This window comes from Rattus rattus, chromosome 2, assembly GCF_011064425.1.
Source record: "Rattus rattus isolate New Zealand chromosome 2, Rrattus_CSIRO_v1, whole genome shotgun sequence".
NCBI lineage: Eukaryota > Metazoa > Chordata > Mammalia > Rodentia > Muridae > Rattus > Rattus rattus.
Genome location: NC_046155.1, coordinates 228,201,523 through 228,208,080, shown reverse-complemented (window position 1 = coordinate 228,208,080; position 6,558 = coordinate 228,201,523). Strand labels below are relative to the sequence as shown.

General features: G+C 45.1%; 1 pseudogene; it reads right to left on the bottom strand.

Annotated features, from left to right (window-relative positions):
- Positions 1 to 2,161: 2,161 nt before the first annotated feature.
- On the bottom strand, positions 2,162 to 2,703 carry LOC116893029 (annotated as a pseudogene).
- Positions 2,704 to 6,558: the final 3,855 nt, after the last annotated feature.

Genomic DNA, 6,558 nt, shown 5'->3' with positions numbered 1-6,558 from the left:
CTACTGAGAGCAAGAAACTTGGTGGTCCCATCTGGGTCCTTAATTTCATCAGTAAAGAGTTTAAAAACGGACCTAGAAGCATTCCCAAGGGCAATTGTCATCAGAATTTGAGAGGGAAACAGCAGGGCAGGTAAATCTGTACATCTAGGAAGTTTCGAGGGGGTGGGGTGGGAAGGCGCTGTGGGGAGGGAGAAAAGCAAGAACGTTGTGCGTTTGAGTTAGAGGTCAAAACGCTGGCATGTTCAGCTATAGCAGTTAGTAGGTGTTGCACCGCGGAAGGGGCAGAGGTTTCGGAGAAAAAGGAAGTGAGTCCAGAATTTCAGAGAAAGCGTGCTTGGGCTTTTGGCCAATGTTGTGGTTTGAATAGGTATGGGTCCCACAGACTCCTGTATTTGAAAGCTTGGCCCACGGGGGGGGGGGGGGGGGTGGGGGGGAGATGGCACTATTAGGAGGTGTGGCCTTGTTGGAGTAGGCGTGGCCTTGTTGGAGGAAGTGCATCACTGTGAGGGCAGGCTTTGAGGTCTCCTATGCTCAAGCTCCTCTCAGTTTGGAACGGAGTCGCCTTCTGCTGCTTGTGGTTTAAGAAGTAGAAACCTTAGCTGCCTCTCCAGCACCTTGTCTGCCTGCGCCCTGCCAAACTTCCCACCATGACAATAAAAAAACCTCTGAGGGGCTGGAGAGATGGCTCAGTGGTTAAGAGCACTGGCTGCTCTTCCAGAGGTCCTGAGTTTAAGTCCCAGCAACCACATGGTGGCTCACAACCATCTGTAATGGGATCCGATGCCCTCTTCTGGTGTGTCTGAAGACAGCTACAGTATACTTATATCCATAAAATAAATAAATAAATCTTAAAAAAAAAAAAAAAACCTCTGAAACTGTAAACCAGCCCCAATGAAATGTCTTCCTTCGTAAGAGTTGCTGTGGTCATGGTGTATCTTCACAGCAATGAAACTCTAACTAAGACGGCCAATATCCAAAACAGTGATTTTAAAAAAGGAAAGGAAAGAGCATGCTTAGGTATCTGACTCCAGGCTCTTGTGTTCCAGATCAAGGGACTATAACAGGGACACATGGTGAGAAAGAGGATGGACAGGTAGATAGGTAGATAGGTAGGTAGATAGATAGATAGATAGGTAGGTAGATACATAGATTTGATAGATAGATAGATAGATAGATAGATAGATAGATAGATAGATGATAGATAGGTAGATAGACAGATAGGTAAGTAGGTAGATAGATATGTTAGGTAGGTAGATAGATACATAGATAGATTTGGTAGATAGATAGATAGATAGATAGATAGATAGATAGATAGATAAGTAGATAGATAGATACATAGATAAGTAGATAGATGGTAGATGATGGATAGATATAGATAGATGAGAGAGAGAGAGAGAGAGAGAGAGAGAGAGAGAATGAATAGCATTTATTAAGAAAAAAGTGCCAAGAGTGGATGTGGTAGCCTTGAGATTGAGCCACCAGGTGTATAGTTCTGGTTAGAATATTAACATAGCACTTGCCTCTACTTTGGAAGGTACAGACTTTTTGTTTTGAGCATGCTCTGTTTATTCCATGATGCTCAAGTGAGGAAGAGTTTAGCTTTTCCCTCTGTTTTGCACGTGAACCTGGGTACTTCAGTCCATGGTACCTACTGTGGTGGTTCCGACTATGGTGGAGTACAGCCCTCTGAAACCCTGAGTCTAAATCAGCCTCTTCCCTGAACTTGTCTCTTCCGGGTTCTTTGGGCATAGCCACTCAAAAGGAATACATTCAGAAACACACTGCGACTGGCGGGGTTCTATCGGCTGTCTACGGGTGCCGATGAGGACCAAAAATGTAGGCAGCCGGAGCTGACTGGTATTTGTTGAAAGCAAAGACCCAGAAGGGTCCAAGTCGATATAAACTAAAAGGAAAAGAGATGAAGACGGAAACGGTCTCTCCTATGAAAGCCACGAGCTATATGAGACGTCATAGAAAGGAAGAAGAACGTGTGGAGGCGGCTACTTAGACTTGTGGGGTTGCAATTCGCTTTTCGCTTACACTGTTTGGAAATGTCAGAAAAACAAAAGGCTTTTCCTCTCTCTTTCTCCTCTCCTCTCCTCTCCTCTTCTCTTCTCTTCTCTTCTCTTCTCTCTCTCCTTAAATGTGATTAGGGATAAAATAACTTCATGAAAATATGGTGAGACCAGGCACCCACCCACAGTTCTTAACTACAAGATCACATCTTCACCCACTCTTCTCTCTCCTTTCTTTCTGGAATAACCTCTTTCAGATAGGGTTCAAGGTAAAATTTGTCCTCCTCATATTTGTCCACTGACCCTTAGGCAAGATCTGATGCCTCGTAGTGAGTCTAGGGCTTTCTTCATTCACACATTATAAAGGTCCTTAGGAAGCCTTCTTATGGCTTCTTTAACATCTCCAGTTTCACCTGTGGTATCATCTCCCCTTAACCCCGGTTTATTGGATCCTGTAACATTGTAATACCACTTGGGAAAACCATCTAGCCACCCACTTGATCTGCCTGCCATTTTGACCTTGATTATGCTATTTCTAAGTTATGCAAAGACAGACTTAAAAACGGCAGCTGGAAAACATCTACCCCCCCCCCAAGCTGGCTTTTCAATCTTGTCCATTTTTGTGTACTTTCTGAGAATACCTACTTGCTTCTCTGTTACTTAAACATGGCCGTTGCTGGGAAGAAAAGTTTTTTTCCCCATTCAATTAAAAATATCTGATTAATACTGCTACATTGTTTCCTTGAACTGCCTCAGTGTTATATACATGGGGCACGAGTTCCACTTCTAATGAGGAGGCTGGAGGAAATTTTGTGTCCTTTTCAGGGGATGCAGGGGACCAAAGTTTCTCTGCAAGAGTTCTTAGCAGCTGCACCACCTCTCTATCCCTCTACCCTTTTGTTGTTGAGGCAGAGTCTGCTGGCTGGCCATTAAGCCTCAGGGATCCTTCTGTCTGTCTCCCCAGTACCAGCATCATAAGCAAGCACTATGGCAGTTTTTTGTTTTTTGTTTTTGTTTTTGTTTTTTTTAAATAAGATAGGTTCTGGGGATCAAGCTATGGCCCTTGTGATTTCTCAGCAGGCACTTTACACAATCAGCTACTTCCTTGGCCTTGAGTAATTTTCATTTCTAAAGCCTTCGGTTAAGTATAACATTCTGCTAAAAACCTTGTGTTGGCTCATTACAAAATTTAAAAGAAGTCTGTGTGCTATTTCTTTTACGAATCAATTTTTAAAAGACTAGAAATTTACTACAGAAATGACTAGAGGTGGAGCTGCTCAGCCCTCCCATTAACTCTCCGAGGTTTATTTCATTCTGTTCTGTTCTTCACGGAGGAAGCCAGATTTTGAATCAGATGGAACTTGATTTCTTGACTAGTAGCATTCACCCACTGCCCATTACAAAGAGACACTCCTGTCTTTGTTGCTGAATGAAAGAACCCCAACTGTCTCTCCAGATGTAAACCTCTGTTATTTTTGAAATCTCAGAACTATCGCTCTTCCTTCTCACGTGATTCAATTCCCCCCTTCCCTTTCTCATGAGTGGAGTCCGCTGATGGACTCTCCCAGAGATGGTCAAAGTTGTTTTTTTCTCCTGGATCCTTTCTTTCACAACGAATTTCCTGAAACACACAGCCACGCACAGACACAGAGACACAGACACACAAAGACAAACACAGACACACACAGACACACACAGAGACACAGATGTACACAGATACACAAAAGACACACAGAAATACCCAGTCACATAGGCACAGATACACAGAGATACACAAGGACACACAGAGAGACACAGACAACACATAGACACACAGACACATAGATACAGACACACCCAAACACACACAGATATACACAGAGACACCCATACACAGTCTCACACACACATAGACACACACTCACACACGTACAGACACACAGAGATACACACACACACACACACACACACACACACACACACACACACAGGCCCAGTTATTGTTGCCTCTCTGAGAGTCCTCACACAACTGAAGATATTAATAAACGAGCCCTGTGACAAACTCATCAAAAGAGGTGGCACAGAGGGACTGCCTCAAAGAGCTTCTCACATGAGGAGACAGAAGGTTCTAGTTACAGGACAGTGGGTCAAAAGGGCCTCTTTAATTAATGCCTTGCTGGAGTTTGGTGAAACAGCTCCTTTTCTAGGGAAGCCTATATACCACTCACTATTCCTATGGCGGTGCCGGCCTGAAAAGGGTTTGAAATGAAAAAAAAAAAAGTCGCGTGGGCGAGCAGGCACCAGATTTTCTCTTTACCAGTTCTCCCTCGGTGAATGCAAGAAAGAAAGTGTTTCAGTGGCCGCCTAGGTCTATTTCGTTCTCGTCGCTCATAAACGGAACAACTAGGTGCTATCTACCCTCCGTCTAATGAATGCTCTCGAAAAATCAGATGATGTTGATTCTAATAGCAAAGAGACACTTCACAAAGAACCCTTGTTCTGGAAATGAGGTCATCTGGACAGTCTACCCATTAAGAAAAAGCCTATTCTGCTCTCAGAGGTCACCTAGTGGGGCAGGGAAATCTTTCAGCCAGCGAACCAACATCTGGCTCAAAGTCTTCCAGGCCGAGATGCCAGTTTCCTGATCTAAATGGAACACACATGGGAGAGAAAAAAAAAAAAAACAGTCTTCACTGCCCGAGCGTTCTTCGCCGCATGGGTAAGGAGCCCTTGGGAAAAGAGCCGTGCTTTGTTTACCAGCGCAAGCAGAACCTGCACCCTTTCTGTAGCAACTCCCACGAGCAAAGGGGCAAGTTAATCACTTGCTAGTAAACCCATAAATAAACTCGCTTTAGCTGATCATTTGTACTGATTCATTCCAGACTGGGCAAGCATTTGCCTTTCCTTTTTTTTTTTTTTTTAATTTGTTTACTCGGTTTGGGTGCGGCAGACTGAACCCGCGGCCTCGGGCCCGCTAAGCACCGGTTCTACCATAGAGCTGCGTCCTTAGTCCTAAGGATGACTTTTGTACTTTGAGGGGCTAACGCAAGGCAACAGGACTCGACCTGATGGAAGGAGTCGAGATGTTTGCCACATCTGAATACAAGACGGGGCTGCCTAGGCTCACTCGTTGAGTAGCTTGTCCCCAGTGGTGGCACTGTGGTAAGAAACGGTGGGAATATTAGGAATTGGGGCTTAGCTGGAGGAAATAAGACACTGGGTATGTGCCTTTGAAGAAGATTATAACCCGGTCCCAGGTTCCTTCACCACCCCGCCCCACTCTGCTTTTTGTCTACCATGAGGTGAGTGGCTCTGTCACGCATTACACTGCCATCTGCCATGCCCCTTTTCCCTTACCATGGGCTTAGAGTCAACAGAGCCAAGAACTATGAACCAAAACCACCAAATCTCTTCTTTCCCTAATGTATTTCTCTCAGGTGTTTGGTCACAGCAATGACAAAATAATGATGATGATGATGATGATGGTGGTGGTGGTGGTGGTGGTGGTGGTGGTGGTGGTGGTGGTGGTAGATTATTACTGTGTTTAATCGACCTAAGAGAAACAACTTTAGTGGGTGTTGGTTTCATGTATCCCAAGCCACCCTTACAGTGGAGGATTACCCTGGACTACAGATCCTCCTGCCTTTGCCTCCCAACTGCTGGGATTACAGCTGTGTGCTACTATACCAAGTTTATGCAGTAATAAGGACCGAACTCAGAGGTTCGTACATGCTAAACAAGCATTTCATTAGCTGAGCTGCATCATTCTCAGACTAAAAAATATATCTCCCTTCTCCTTCCTCCCTCCTCCTCTTCCTCTTCCTCTCCCCCCCACCTCCTCCTCCTCTTTAAGACAGTCTTACTGTGTAGCTCTGGCTAGCCTGGAACTCACTATTCAGACCAGGCAGGCCTTAAACTGTCTGCCTCTGCCTCTTGAATGCTGGAACTAAAAACCACCACCTACCAACCAGCCTTGGAAATCATCTCATAAAGCTATCTGAAAGTGCCACAAGAGGTTTCAGACCCTCCCACCCCGACCCTCCTCCATGCAAGGCATGGGTGTGCTTAGAATGCCCAAAGCTCTGGGTTTGATCCTACCACGAAACTAAAAGAGCATTTTATGTGTAATTTTCAAATTTGCTCTTCAGTTTCCTTTATTTGTACTCTCTTTCTCGGTCTACCGACTAGGATGTTAGCTGGCAGCTATTACTTCCCTACCATGTCTGCCTGGATGCTGCCATGCTTCCTGCCATGATGATAATGGACTAAACCTCTGGAACTGTAAGCCAAGAAATGCTTTCCTTTGTAAGAGTTGCCGTGACCCGGTGTCTCTTCAAGGCAACAGAGCAGGGACTAAGAAAGCCACCCCCTCCCCCCCTTGCAGCAGAGTTTTCCCAGAGGATCTTGGCTCAGACTGTCTTGTCTGGTCTCGGATCTAAAGTGACACCACCTTTCACACCCTTCGTCCCCTTTACCCAAACTCAAGGACATTAAAAGAAATGCCCAAGGGCTTTTTGATTCCCAACATTCTGTGATCCACAAGTGGACGCTGAGAGGGTGGAAA